General features: G+C 47.6%; 2 non-coding genes across 2 annotated transcripts; both read left to right on the top strand.

Moving 5' to 3' along the window:
• Positions 1-2,152: 2,152 nt before the first annotated feature.
• Trnaa-ugc (transfer RNA alanine (anticodon UGC)) lies at positions 2,153-2,224 on the top strand. Its single transcript has one exon. It is a non-coding gene; the product is annotated as a tRNA-Ala (tRNA).
• Positions 2,225-4,359: 2,135 nt separating this feature from the next.
• On the top strand, positions 4,360-4,431 carry Trnaa-ugc (transfer RNA alanine (anticodon UGC)). The gene has a single exon. It is a non-coding gene; the product is annotated as a tRNA-Ala (tRNA).
• The last annotated feature ends 11,825 nt before the right edge of the window (positions 4,432-16,256 follow it).

Here is a 16,256-nt window from a genome sequence, read left to right as displayed (position 1 = left end):
TTGCGACTCGTTATAATAACATGTCTTACAGTAAGTGTTTAGACAAGCTGACGGGAAGTCGGGGTGATGCGTAACGCATGTCAAAGCGCTGTCAATGCTAACAGCTTCATCGCTCTCTCGACAGCAAAGGCAATCGACTGCCCTCTGCATCACTCCACATTTCTGGCAGGAACACCAATCGTTTCTTCCTTGTCGACCAGTGAAGTCGTCTGCTCCAATCTCCTGGCCCTCATCACGCTGTGGTTCTACCAGGGGCACCTGAGGAGGCCCTTCAAGTTCCTTGGAGTATGGCCGCGGTTGTGAAGCTTGGGAATGTCGACCAAACATCGTTCTTCATCACCAGAAAATTCAAACAACTAACACCTTCGAATGCAGAGAATATTTTGAATACTAGTACTAATCACACGTGACGTCATCAAAACCCTCCGCGGAGGAGACAAACTTGGCCCTCCCTGGCTTCATATATCGACTTTTTGGGTCTAGTTTTCGTGATTCCCCATTCATTGCAGGCCATATGAGGCCCCTATGAAGAGAACACACTACCGAAAAAATTCCCGGAGTGCCCCTTTAAAACCAAGAAATCATCAACAAACAGAAAAAAACAAATAATTAAATGGTAAATTTTGCATCTTTCCCCTCAAACTAATAAATACATAATGGTAAATGAAATAGTCTAGACAGAAATTGTGCCTTCGGCGACGGCCAATGATACCGACTGCTCACCCACAAACCGTCAGCAAACTGGGCAACGAGCTCCACGAAGGCATACCACGCTAGCTCTGAGGAGCGCAAAGCTGAGGCGACATCTTATCTGTGCCATAACCATGGAGTACGGTTCGGTAGACTTGGCCGAGATGAGGATGGCAATTCTCTTGTACAGCGCAGTACAACACTTGCTCATGCCACCGGTAGCAGCAAACACAGCGGGCACGAACAACACATGCTCCACCTCATGAATCCGTTGTTCATAATGGCGCAGCCACTTCTCCATCTCGTGCCGGTTGTAGCTTTTGGAGACTGGAGTGGGTCGGTTTGTACTTGCAAATGGGTTGAAAACCCTTACATCAACAAAGGTGCGTTCCAAACAACCATCCCAGACTCCATCAGCAGCAACGTCAAGGTGGGCCTGCTCATCCTTGATTGCAGTCCGGTGATTAAACAGCTCTCCTGTGATGGGCTGGAGATGTGACTCTATGCTGACGTTAGGGCACACACGCTTCAACACGCTAGCAGTAATATCGCGTACCTCGTTGTGCTGTATGGAGGGGAATCCCCCAGTTGGGCACGAGAAGCCGTGTGATACCGCAAAGGCGGCACCACAAACACATTGGCTGGGCAGACAATGCGGGTGCCAACCGTACCGCAAACTTAGGCTGTCTGGGAATTGTGCTGTTATCTTCTCCACCGGTGGCCGCGTAATATCCATGGAGCCTTGGTGTTGTCGTTTCAAGGACGGCGGGTCCAATACTGCAAGACCACCATCACAACATGGCAGGGAAAGGAGGGCTCGTTTCTGCTTGCCAGGTGGGGTTCGGCCTGTCAATGCTGGGAGCAAGGAGGAGGTAATGACATCTTCAAGAGGGCGGTATAGCTCTGAGACATCTGGCATCACTCGCGCAAGGAAGCTCCATTTGTGCTCAAGCAGGCTAAAACGAAATTGGTTCCGATTGCGAGGAATTGCAACATGAAAAAGACGTTTCCGAAACTGTCATGAGCCATGAAAAGCAGTGCGAAACTTCTCCCCAAATTTTCTTCTGCGAATATCTGCAAAAGATACGTTGCAATTACTGACTATCCCTGCCCGTGAGTATGCAAACTCGATGCTAAAAGACATTATTATTTTTATTTATTCTTGTTTCTCTAGGGCAGTCCCTACAGACCTATGGTCTCCTTACGGGGCACCCTGATAAAGTTCATGCCATGTGCCTCGCTTGTTTCATGCCCATAAATGAAGAAAGTTTCTAGGGAGTTGCATACAGTGAGTCGTCAAATACTGACTCCCTGGTTGCATGTGTTCTGAAATCTGGCGAAAGAGCTTGTGATGTGTTGTCTTGCAGAATCTCTCTTCTCTGACTTCAGTGTTGCTGTTTGCCTTGTGGCAATTAGGACCTCCCATCTAAATACACATCATCCATGCAAAAGCAGTATGTCTGGGGGTTTAGCTCAGTGGTAGAGCGCTCGCTTTGCATGCGAGAGGCCATGGGTTCGAACCCCATATCCTCCATTTTTTTTCTTTTGCGACTAATTAATTTGATGAGCGAGTTGTGTCCCTCTTTCCAAGTATCGGTACCTGTTAGTAGGGAGGTTTAGTTCCCACGTAACGGAAACACGTACGTGGGTGATCCACGTAAAGTGGGTGAAGGGCACCCACGTTGCAATATTGTGTTTAGTCACACGGAACAAACAAAAGCATAAAGCGAAAGGCCCAAACCTGGTCAAAGACAAAGCTACCCGGGCCTAAGAAGCTCATCCAATATTTTGATTTCATGCTTCGGAAACTTCTTCAGCTGAGCACCCTCACAGCTCGCACAATGCGCTCCATTCTGATTTTCACCCACGTTTTGGCGGAACGTGGGTGAGCCTCCATACACGGTATGTCGTGAATCAGAAAACGTCTGTACGTGGGTCACTGAGTATCACGTGGTACACACACGTAAAGTACCCACGGATTACGTGGGACTAAACCTCCCTAGTAACTGCACGCGTAGACCGGTAACAGCAAGAGTACATACATACTAGTAACCGAAAGTGTGAAATTTACGATCGAAGTTTTTTTAGGACATCAGTCTTTCACGGCCATTTGGCTTACTGATCATGCGTGGCCAGAGATCAAAGGGCACAACACTAATACATCACAGCTACGGTAGTCAAAGAAGAACAACTGATGGCATATCCATTAGTCCCGGGCCTGATGAACTTGTACCGTATCTAAGCGCAGAAAAGCACGGACACGTTATACTTCTGCCATGAAATGGCGCAATGAAAGAATTCCTCCATGGCTGAGCCCATTGCAGCTCAAGATAGGATTTTCACGCCCTTGGGTAATGTGCTCTTGGTAACAGCAAGAGCACATTGGCAAGAGTGTGAAACTCCAGTCGGTTTGGCCAACTCACGAATTTTTTAAGTTGATATCATCAGTAGTTTATATGACATATAATACCAGGGGCGTCGGAGCCGGTGCGGCAGGTGCGGCCAAAGCCGCACCAATAATTTTCGATAAACTTTTTTTTTAGACGGGAACCGGCCTCTTGTACGGGCAGAAGTGACACAATGATACCTTTCAATTTTCGAAGTGGAGGTGGCAAATCATGTACAGTGCCAGTGGCGGCAGTTTATTGTTTACTGACTCGAAGAGATGGATGGTTACCCCGAAATAGGAGATGCTCCTTTCCAACCCAGGTCGTATGACTACCCAAAGCGAGCCTTCGGGGTTAGCCAAGTAGTGTTCCGTAGAAGCCTTGTTGATGGCTTGTCGACTCTTGTACAGGTACCATGTTTACATCGACAATGCGGTGTATCATCAGCATGCATCTTCTTATTTCTCATATTATTCTGTAGCATTAAAATATGGCCCAATTTAAAAAAAATCCCCGCGGGGAGGACCCCCGGACCCCTCTCTCGCGGTCTTTGGCCGCACCAATGTTAAACTGCTTCCGACGCCCCTGCATACCGAGGGCAAGGTCGGAAAACTTGCGGGATACATCCTGAGGGTTGCAACCCCGTGTCACAGCCACACTTTCTAACACCTGCAGTGAATACGTATAACCAACTCTGGAAGCGCACAAGTACGTTTTCTAACATGCGAAACCTGTTCGAATGTCTTTCATGCCGCCATGTAGTGCAGGCATTATCCAAAGTTCTACGCGATGACTCAAGGTTGCTCGAGTATAGGCATCATCAAGAAGAAATCCGCCATGGGGCAAACCAAGTACAGAATAATACCCTCTTCTAACATACTCCTGTTGACAGGGTAACATACGAAGGCAAGGGTCTGATTGCAGTAGAGCCGTTCTGCAAAACGAAAGTTCTCAGACACATTTGTTTCAGCGCCAGCAGCAGTAGCGGTCGTGAGTGGTAGTGCAAACCTTCTCACTGGAGAGTTGTCTGCAGATATTTGTGGAATGCAGTTGATTCCCATTCAAGTGGCTATGCTAAAAGACACGAGGAATTTCATTCTGAGTGCCACTCCAATTTCGTGTTCACAACTGCGGAAGTTTGCATGAAGGTTATTGTTTCCTGAGAGTAGGCGAACGTTTCGGTGAAGTTTATTTTCGCAGGATCTCTCTTCAGTGCTGCGGTTTACAATGTGGTGGGTAGGGCCTCTCAAAGACACCAACCCATACTCGTGCAGTATGCCCTGGGGGTTTAGCTCAGTGGTAGAGCGCTCGCTTTGCATGCGAGAGGCCATGGGTTCGAACCCCATATCCTCCATTTTTTCCACAGAAATGATTTTTTGTTCACGTTTTCCATCAAGAGTACATAAAGGCCGATTCACAATACAACTTTCTGCGACGCGACATGCGACTTGCGACGCATGCGACGAGCTGCGACAGCGACACACGGTTCACAATATTCTTCATGTTTGCGACATCCTCATGCACAAGTAGTACTATGCACGTGCACTGCACGTACACTGCACGTACACTGCACGTGCACTGCACGTACACTGCACGTGCACCCAGGGTCGAAACTGTACTCCATTTGTGTATGTCGCGTGTCGCATGTCGCGAAAGTTGAACTTTCTTCAACTTCTGCGACAGGTGCATTGCGACAGCTTGCGACAGCTTGCGACAGCTCGCGACAGGCAGTTTCTTGTCGCAACTGTCGCAAATCGCGTGTCGTGTCGCAGAAAGTTGTATTGTGAATCGGCCTTAACACCCCAAGAGTGTGCAGCCCCAGTATGGGTGCCGTCTTTCAGGTTCATTTCAACTTGACGTCGTGTTTATGATGCAATGCGCGCATTGTACACGTATTATCAGACGTTTTTCTGGACTTGTGGTGGACAGATCCGCACTTGATCCTGTACAAACTACAAGTTCAAGGAAACAAACACGTGTGCTACGTTGACACCCCGTACGAACGTCGTAAATCACTCGTGCGAGGAGCATTGCATCGTAAACATGACGTCAACTTGAGATTCTGTCGGGACAGCAGGGCATACGAGTTGCACACTCTTGGGTGGTTAATGCGTCGGTTGTGTACTCTTGTCGGCGGCACGTATTGCGTGTGTAGGTATTGTATGTAGATTGGCTTGCCCGGGCCGGGGTGTGTGGGAGGATAACAGGGTGGCGTTTTTTGATAATCGCATCATTGATGCCAACGCACCCAGTTACTCCCATTCATCCTGGGAAGCTACTTCCAACCGCGCTGCCAACGCGAAGAAAAAGAAGTACCGTCAGGCCTCCGAGGACCTCCGTGGGTCGTTCACACCACTGGTTTGTTCCACGAATGGGGTGCTACATCACGAATACGCCAGCTATCAGAAGCGACTTGCTGGTTGCCTCGCCCGTAAGTGGGACAAGCCATTTTCAATCATCATGGCTTGGGTGCGAATTCGTAACCAATTTGCAGTGTTCCATGCAGTCGACCTCCGGCTACGCGGGTCCAGAAGGCGCCTGACACTGGCTGACAGGCCTGTCGACGCAGGATGGTGCTGGGGTAGGCATCGGCCATTGAGAACTGAATTTCGTCTGTTTTACGTGGAATTTCTTGGAGTTTTCCAATGTATTGTACTTGAACGAGAGAGCTTGGAAGGTCAGGGCCCTACGCTATGCTTTTTTGCCTTGATGACCTAGACAAAAAAAAGCATAGGGATGTTATAAATTCTTTAAAAAAAATTTTTTTTTAAGACATAACCTGGGATTCGAACCCGCACTATCGCGCGCCCTGCATGCATCCCCCGATACACTTCGCATACTGTATATCACCTTATTTTCGGTGTTGTAAAATTTCGGTGAAAGCCCACCCCTGACCTTTCGGTGTAAGGATAAATTCGGTGTGTGGCACAAAAAAAAAAAAAAAAAAAAAAAAAAAAAAAAAAAAAAAAAACGGCTCTTGCACTGTAATAGCTAGGCTCCACATCCATGTACATGACTAATTATGTCATGTACTATACCAGTATACAAATTGATTTTTTTTTAATTTGACAGTGATTTTCATGATTGTACATTTTCGGAAAATTTAGGTGTAATGTTAAATTAGGTGATCCAGGTCCAGTGCCGAAGTTACCGAAATTTAAATTACACCGAAATAAAGGTGTTATACAGTACATACTAATTCTTCCAAGTTGCTTCACGTTATGATCTTGCATTTGAAAGCCCTATTTGAATATGCATTGTGGCCAGCCGTCTTTGATGGTACGGTACGGTACGGGATAGGTACGGGACAGGTACGATCGAGGGTAATACGACACCGTCTACCGCCTTGATGACGGCAAAAAAAGCATAGGGATGTTATAAATTTTTCAATTCTCCTATTTTTTTTCAGGCGTATCCTAGGATTCGAACCCGCACTATCACCCTACATGCATTCCCCCATACACTTCGCATTCATACCCATTCTTCCAAGTTGCTTCACGTTATGATCTTGCGTTTGAAAGCCCTATTTGAATATTGCCGCCAGCTGTATGTGGCCAGCTGTGTTTGACGGTACGGTACGGTACGGGACAGATACGGGATAGCGCCAGGCGTGACACAAACAAACAAACACACAAATACCAAATTAAAGCTGTGTGGACCCTGGCTAGCGCCAGACATTACTGAAGTAACGTCTTCTGCATAGCTACGGGAACGAGAGAGCTTGGAAGCTCAGGGCCCTACGCTGTGCTCTTATGCTTCTTTGCCTAGCTCATCGTACATGTTATTAGAACTGATGGAAATGTTTTTTTTCCGTTGATTGGCCACATCATTGTATTGCAAAAACGTTTCAATCAGTCTGAATATGAGTTAGGCAAAAGTATTTGCAGAATTTACTGCGGATTGTTATTTTTCTCTAATTTCATCCACTTTTGGTTTGCTCCTTCTTTTCTTTTTATCTCCTTATACTGTAAATCAACAAATTTTGGCTGATGAGAAACTTTGGCCGATCTTGAAACGAAACTTTTCACCGTCATTAAACTTTGGCCGATTGGAGTTTTGAAAAAGAAAAGAAGGAGCAAACCCAAAGTGGACGAAATTAGAGAAAAATAACTTGGAGTCGACGGGATGTCTGTCCTGACGTTTCCTGGGACCGGCGCTGACTCTGCCGATCACGGGCGTTCTGGAGTCGACGGGATCTCTCTTCCGACGCTTCCTGTGACCGGCGCTGAATCGCCCGTTCACGCTTATTTTGGAGACGACGGGATCTCTCGCTCCCTATTTCTTTCCAAATCTCCCTATACATCAGGGAGTCGTATACATAATACGACGAATATTGTGGCCAGCTGTTTGTGGCCAGCTAGCTGTGTTTTATGGTACGGTACGGGACAGATACGAGAGCCAGCAAATAGTGTGGCCAGCTGGTATGTACAATCCTGTAGAGCCTTTGTAGTCACAGATACGGGACAGATACGGGACAGATACGGGACAGATACGGGATAGCTCCAGGCGTGACACAAACACACAAACAAACAAACACACAAATACCAAATTAAAGCTGTGTGGACCCTGGCTAGCGCCAGACGTTACTGAAGTAACATCTTCTGCATAGCTACGGGAATAAAATTCTATTTTACTTTCCATGGTACAGTCAAATCTGCCGTTAGCGACCTGTGCTGTAGGCGACCATCTACTGTTAGCGACCGATTTTCCGTGCACCGACGGTTTCACATACAAACTGATCTGTCCAGAGCGACCATCTGCTGTGCGCGATCAGCGACCGCAATTTCACGCACAGTGGCTGCATTCAAATCTGCTGTAAGCGACCGCGACCCAGGTTCAGTCAGGTGCGAAACTGTACTTGCCAGTGCGCTGTCAACTGCAAGGTGTGAAAATGCGCTGTCTTGTAAATGCCTTGATCGACAGCTGGCTGAACATGTAAAAGATTAGCCCTGGTATGTGCACTATTCTTGGGTTTGTGCACCCCTAGGGCTATATTCTATTGAATATCCAATATTTAAAAATGATATTAAAAATCACATTATTCTCGTCGGTTTGAGTACATGGAAGCATAATTATATGCATGCCCGGTATGCCGGATTTACCATACATCTGCTGTAAGAGGCCATCTGCCGTAAGTGACCGCTTTTTCTTGCACCAAGGGGCGGTCGCTTACGACAGATTTGACTGTATCTCTATTTTTTCACATCTACATGACTTTATCTTGCCCGTAAAAGAGGCCGTTACCCCGAAAAAAAATTGTATGTACGCACCACATAGCCACCTGATCTACTGTTAACGTATGCCTGTATCCAGGCCGTGTACAAATCCTGTGAAGATTTCATGTACATGTACACCCATACCTCGGCTATCTGAACCCCGAAGTTACGGGCACTTCGGTCTACCGGGCACCTGTTCGGCGAGTTTCAGTAAAACTGTATGTCAGGGTTCTAGTCGAAGGGGGGTAGGGGGGCGCAGCGCCCCCCCCCCCCCCTTACTCCGTTTGCGCGCCCCCTGTGAAATAGTGCCGCCCCCTACTAATTTTCCGATTTTTGTGTTTTTTCACGTCATTCAACGAAAATACAGTCGATAGTAACTACTAGAGGGTTCATAAAGGCACATTTGTGAGGGGTAAAGTCGGGGGTTCACCCCGTATGTTACATTTTGAATGGCAAGACAATTTTGGACAATGGAAAAAATGGGTCATGGGGTAACTTTTTCCCATGCCCGCCCCCCTACTATTTTGACCTGGCTAGAACACTGGTATGTGATTCGGAGTTTGGATGCTCATTTGGCACGCCTCCAGATTTAAACATTCCTCAGTATAATTATGTCTATGTTGCTATTTATATTCATGCTAGTTGTGTGTCTGTGTTGCTATTTCTGGCTATGTGTTTGCTTGCTGCAGGACATTCTCGTGTGTCATGCTGCGCGCATGCATTCGCTGGACAAGCACCTGCAAGGCATTGTGTTTGTGGACCGCCGCTACATGGCACTGGCTCTTAATGCTGTTCTCAATCAGATGTCAAGGGTGGATCCGTCATTCGGTGGGCTTGTCAAGTCCAACTTCCTGACAGGTGAGTCGAGCATGTCCGTGTGTTGTTGTTGCTGCTGCTGTTGTTGCTGCTGCTGTTGTGTTTATTTGACTTTGTGATTCAAACAATCAAACATGCCCAATGACAGGAATGCAAATAACAGAGGGAGATGGGGAGGAATAAGAGACAAGTTAGGACTTTTAGACTACAGCGACGAGAGCACACATTTCCAGAAAATTTGTGGCACAATGAATAGTGAAACATACTTGAAGTAGGAAGGGAATGGAATAATATTATAGGTAATTGGAAGATGATAAGAATAAGTCCATCGGTCCATCGTTGACATGCATCATCCTCGGCACATCTCGAATCATAATTCAACATCGCCATCAGCCACCAGTGCAAGGCACTGCTTGGTTTACGTTCTCTGTTTGCTGGCCAACATCCCCGCTCAGCTCGCCATGGAGATGTATTTCCAGCAGGGACACTGCAGGGCGTTTTCTGGGTCGCCCTCGCACCTCCCTGGCGACTGCTGTCATAATGTATTGCCAACATAACTGGATACAACACTCCATTATTCATCCAGTGTCTGGAGATATGTGGATTTTGTAGAAAAAAAAGAAGAAAATATGGCCTGCCAAACAAAGGAAAGCGAGCGTGAGCAAAGTCAAGAAGGGCAACTAGTACATAAGAGGAATCCGTTCCTAAGGGAACTCACAGCAGCTACTAACACCCGGAATAACCCGGCAGCAGATGCAGTGCCTAATGCCAGTAATGGTGAGGGCAGGTTGCCTGTGTTATGTAAGAAGAGGAATAGAAAGCAAAGCAAGCAGCGTTAAGTGCATTTATAGAGCCGGATGAAGTCCAAGAAGAAAGTATACGCGTTCAGCAGTACCCCCTGCCTCACCTCGTACAATATCTTCCTAGTTTTGTTGTGCTTCCACGTTACTTGTACATAGTAGGTGCATGCGTGCGCAGGTGTGTATGCATCTGCTTGCACGTATCCTTTTTTGAGTCTGCGTGCATGCGTGCGTAGAAACCATGAAAAAGTTACCGCTTAATTCAGCCTAGTTCCATTGCTAACTTGTGTACACTATAGTGCTGTGTATGTATATGCATGCAGTGAAGTACAGTAGTACTGTACTTTAGCTTTGTGCACTCTAGTATGCAGAGCTCACTGACTTGTCAGTTTGAGCACTCTGGCAAGGTACGTTCGGGCCTGGTTTTTAAATCTGGCTTTGGAAAATTTATTTTTCATTGCTTTCAGCTTCGGCCACATTTCCTCTGTGCTGCGCGGATGAGTCCACAAGGGACGTCCAACTCCAAAGAAAAGGAGTTCGTCCGGTTGAAAATTTCGTCCATGGATCATAAGAGTGTATAGAAAAGCTGGGCAAGTCGACATTAGTAGTCCTACATTTAATTTAGTCCAAAAGCTCCTTGGACGAAAAAGACGAAATTGAATTCCAGACGAATATTTCTGCTTATACAATACACTCTAGTGCATGTACTGCATATACACATGCATACAGTGACGTACAGTAAAACCTGTAACTAAAGACCACCGTGACTAGCGACCAGCCTGGTACTACAGACCGCTTCGCCAGGCACGGACGGTCTCGCGTTCGTATTATGGCTGTGCGGTGCAAACCTCTAACTAAGGACCACCTGTCACTTAAGGCTGCTTTTTCTGGCCCCAACGGGGTGGTCGTTAGTCACAGGGTTTACTGTATTTCACTATTCTGTACATGTACTGTGACTTTCCGCCTGATAGGTCACGGCGACATTGACATCATGAGTAGAGAGGCGGCGATGAAGGTCAAGACGCAGAACAAGATCATCGCTCAGTTTGCCGAGCAGAAGATCAACATCCTGATTGCGACGCGCGTTGCCGAGGAGGGACTGGACATCCGCAAGTGCAACCTAGTCGTGCGCTTTGACCCGTTGCAGGTCAGTGCATGAACCGTATTTCCCCGAATATAAGTCGCACCTTTAACACTAAACGTCAGGGCCAACGAAGGGGGTGCGACTTATAATCGAGCTTGGCTTACTACTAAAGTCAATATACTGAAACGGTATGACATGGAACAGAAAAAGGGGATGCGACTTACAATCGGGGAAATAAGGTACACGAACCGTTGTTGAATGTCGTGCAGCTTGGCGTCTAGTTAGGAATCCGTTCCCATTCCTGTGCCGAGCATTGCAGAGGTTAGGTCTCTGGTAGTGGTGGGGTTGGATGGCAGCATTGAAATCTCCAGGACTAATATTCAGACTCGGGTGGAGAGCCAAGGATTAAAATTAAAAGAGAGAGGACCATAAGTTTACAAGTTATCCGTTTTGTCCAACAGGACCAACACTATTACATGTATTTTGATATCGGTATCCTGCTTATAATGGTTACTACGATTCGTTAGTGTAGTTAGTGTAGTTAGTGTTGGACTAAACGGATATCTTGTAACGTATGGTCCTCTCTTTTTTTAATGTTGACTAATAATCAGATTTTTGAAGGATTGGGAGAACTTCAAATGCCAAAGGATCAGTCGGGAAGTGAACTGCCTGAAAAGAGAACAAAAATGCCAGACCCACCAGGACTCGAACCCGGGACCTTGCTTGTCATGATGCTCTAACCAACGGAGCTATGGGACCAGGCCGAACCTAGAGGGTTCCTTCTAGGTTTGGCCTGGTCCCATAGCTCAGTTAGTAATCAGATCTTGTTATTAATGGCACGTATTCACACACACACACGCACGCACGCACACGCACACACACACACACACACACACACACACACACACACACACACACACACACACACACACACACACACACACACACGCGCGCGCGCGCATGTACGCACGCACACATGCATGAACGCGCGCGCGTGCGTGCACGCACGCACACACCACTTATATGGGCAAAGCACACTCCAGATCACCAACAATATAACAGCTCCACACGCACGCACGCACACACACACGCACGCACGCACTCACACGCACACAGAGTTATAGCATCACCTTTGTCATGGCCGCGTGTTGGCGGGTTTGTGACCTGGCTTAGATCAGTCTAGTGGCTACCCAGGTCGACGACCAATATAGTCGCCATCCAAGTTAGCTAGCTCACACAGAACGACAGGTTTCTAATTCCACTTGAACAGTGTTTATTCAACCATTGCAATGCTAGATCGAAAGATCAAGCGTGAAGAGTCAAAGACCCAAAGCAGGAGAGAGTCGAAGTGACTTTCCCAGAATCGAGAGTGAATCAAAGGAGTAGTGAGCTCCCCGAGAGTCGAGGATGAATGCCAGCAAAACAGCTCCTTATGTATGCTACATTTTGTGATCAAAAGTATGCAGCGGCAAGGATACGTAAGGATTATACAAACAGTGGTGCAATCAGCCAAGCTAGAATAAAGTACAAAGATCAATACGGGGAACCCGCTCACCCAAACGGAATATTACTGTTCTCCAAATGCTGGCATGATCTTGGTCCGCGATCCGGTGGACTGGGATGCATTGCAGCAGGCGGGAAGCGTAGCTGCGTCCTTCTTCTAGGTTCACCCAAATGGGCTCTTCCCCCAAACTTAGCTGCAGGCGGCAATGCCGTGTTCCCTCCGAAAGGGTACGGAGTCCACAGTACACGAAGCACTGCAGACCCGTTACGTCGTACGACGCGAGAAGAGGCGCCACTCTTGCTCAACTAACAAGGGTATCGGCTCCCTTGCAGGACTAAGCGTGGCCCCCTCAAGCTCAACAGTGTAGTGAGTACAATGCTGACGACTTGTACTGAAGGTGTGGCCGACGTACGACCACACTTTGCGGCTCTAGGCCACGAGTTGTAAGCCATGATAGCTCAACTAACGAAAGTGCCAAATCCTTCGCTGGACTAATCATGGTTCTTACAGAACTCTAGAATATTTCGGAGCCCAGCTTCTGGCGGCTGAACTCAATGCGTGGTCGCTTTCACGACGAGTCCGATCCGGGTCATGACACCTTAATAAAAGTAATGAGTACCATCAGAAATGTTCCAAAAGCAAGGGCTAGGAGAACGCGCTCCGTTGTGCACCTGCACTGCCCCAGATCGCGGCACTCATCACAGTTTGGCTGTGGTAGGCATGGCATCTGTACCGATGGTTCTTGCTGAATGGCGCTTGCTGCTGCTAGTGATGTGGTGGTGGAGACTGCCGGAGAGGTGGTGGTGGTGGTGGTGGTGGTGGTGAAGACTGTTCAGTTGGTGGTGTGGTACGTCATGGTGGTACAGGTGGTGGTGAGGATGGTGACCATGGCGATGATGATGATGCCGGTGTGACGATCGGGCACGGGATGATGGAGGGTTTGCATTTATGTAGCACGATTCATCATGATCATAATACGGTGTAGGCGGTGGTGACAGTGATGATGACGGTTGTGATGCCTGTGAAGAGGACGTTGACCTTAGCTGATGTCCATCTTTGCCATGCACTACCGGTGTGCTGGCGCTTGCTTTTGCAGCGTCCTCCATTATAAATCTCTCTCACATCTACAGCTTTCTTGGCCTGAGAACTGTTTTCTTACGGTATTTGCACTTTGGGAAAACAAACCACTTTTTCACCACTTTTTCTTAGCTTTTGCCAGCGGTGCACAACGTGATGGAGTATAAATCTCTCTTACACCTACAGCTTTCTTGGTCTGAGAACTGTTTTCTTATTAGCATTTTGGGAGAACAAAGCACTTTTCCACCACTTCTTCTTAGCTTCCGCCAGCGTTGCACAACATGATGGAGCAGGCGATTGCGATCCGAACATGTACGGCAGTTTACGACGAGCACGCGTGACACGGCTGGGCATGTTAGGGACGGGATGCTTAACGTGTGACACGGTCGAGCATGTTAGAGAGATGGGCTTGTAGGCACTGTTAGTCAATAGCTGAACAAGATGAACACCATCATGTTACTTGGCAACTTGATCAACTCACAAATCTAGCCAGTGCAGGCTAAATTTTATTTTTCAAGGAAACCCTTCGAAAATGGTACCAATCGATTCAGCATGGCATTTTCATTCCTCCTGCAAAGTTTCAGCTGATTTGGAGTCATGACAAGGACGCTATGGCGATTTGAAGATCGAAAAACTTCACTTTTGTTTGTCAAGAAGAAAGACCATGATCGCACACAAATCATACAACCCGTGTGGCACAATGATTTTTGAACGAAGTTGATCCGCGGACCCCGTGCTTCGCGCATGCATGCATGCATACTGCATGCACACACACAGTACAGAGGCTTTTTTGAACGCAGATATGTAGTTCTTCGTCTTCTTCGAAATGTCTTCCAAATGCGTGGTGTTGGTGTTGTTCTCAGCTTCGTCAAGGCAGAATGCAGCTGCATTTGATGCTCCTGTGTGTTCATGCATGTTCTCTTTTCGCGTCTCGACATTTTAGCGTCCAGACTCAGCTCGACTGGAGAAGATTTGGGAGACTATGCTTTGATCCACATGGAAAATCGATGAAATTTGGTAATTATCGTCGGGCGCTAAAAAGCGCTGGGGCGCATGGGGCTAAAACTTTGTAGCAGTCATCCCTACCATGACAGGCATTGACTGGTATATGTTCCATTCTGTTCCCAACCACTACGGGTAGTCTGCGAAGCTTTCTTCTTCGCCGATTCTCGGACAGATCGTACGTCTTCGCACTGTATCTCTCGTCTCCCTCAACGGATCAAAACACGGTTTTCGCCAGGACGAACACAAACCCCCAGATTTCGCGGCGGCAACATCTTCGAGTAGGGAAAAGCTAGCAGCTAACCAGGAATCACCAAAAAACACGTGTAATACTCAGTGTGATTTGCGACAGCTGTCATTGTGCCGTCGCACCATGCATGTACCATGCACGGGAATGGAACACGGATGAGTCGTTTTATTACGACAGTCTGCACTGGCTAACAAATCCAAGGCAGTCCATTCGTAAACAGTGAACAGATGGACACACACACTGTCCACTAATAGAAGTAATGGCTCGATGTTCAGAGCTTTTCCAACAGTTTGTTCTATATCCACGAGGTGAGCTTGTCCGGATATCCTTCCCACTTGACAAGTGATTGTCCACGTCGTTTGCGCAGTACTTGCTCAACGCGGAATTTGATCTGCTCCGTTTTCTGCAACTGCTGCTCGTAGAAAGAACCCAGAACGCGTTCATCCATGAGATCGCGAATGCGATAGGTGATCGGGCGGGTGGGCAGGACACCATCCACGACAAACACCTCTTCCGTCCAGTTCGGAGTGTTGCCCTTTTCGAAATGACGTTTGATCAATTCCAACCTGGTCACCTTCGGTAAAGCGTGGGAGATGAGCATATGGTATCGAGGCAGGAAATCCTGTACAAATGCTGCGCTGCGCTCGCGCGAGGCTTCCGTGGGACTCATGCCGATGCTGCGATGCCTTCTGGGACAACACAGTTGGCGTGAAAAGGCATTTCCCAAGCGGAGGAACTGGAAGTGGAAAACAAACGTTTGCAAAGAAAACATCGAGCATCTTCGCTTTTCACTTTTATGCAAGAACAAGCTCGATCGCGAATGTGTCACTGGTAGTGGTGCACACGGCCGAACTGTGTGATCAAAGCCAAAGATTTGACGGAGTGCGCTGCGAGTGGTATACAGGCGCTTAGTAGCTGTCGACAGGCTCGTCAAAAGCATGCCGCGTGCTCGCCCACATGGCGCGGTGTCCCCGTAGTCATTTTGGCGGGAGTTTGATGAATACGTGCCATTTATAAGAAGAAAAGAGGACCAAAGAGCTACAAGCTACGCTATAATATCCACTAACACCAGCAGTTACATTACAATCAGCTCATGCTGTAACTGGTGGTGTTAGTGGATATTATAGCGTAACTTGTAGCTCTTTGGTCCTCTTTTCTTCTTATAAATTAATCCTTGGCTCTCCACCCGGGTCTAATCTTGTTATTAGTAACTTGTTACCCAGATAGGACACGGCGACTGTTCTTGTGACCTGTGTTATGCTGCTCAGAGATGAGGCTATTGACAGCGTGTCCTCTGCCTGTGTGTGTGTGTGTGTGTGTGTGTGTGTGTGTGTGTGCACGTGTGCGTGTGCGCGCCGTGATTTCAGGAATTCCGAGGCTACGTGCAGTCGCGGGGACGGGCTCGTGACAAGCCGTCCTCTTTCATTGTC

This window comes from Sycon ciliatum, chromosome 8 (genome assembly GCF_964019385.1).
Source record: "Sycon ciliatum chromosome 8, ocSycCili1.1, whole genome shotgun sequence".
NCBI lineage: Eukaryota > Metazoa > Porifera > Calcarea > Leucosolenida > Sycettidae > Sycon > Sycon ciliatum.
The sequence above is the reverse complement of the archived record's forward strand: the minus strand, read 5'-3'. Positions and strand labels throughout refer to the sequence as shown.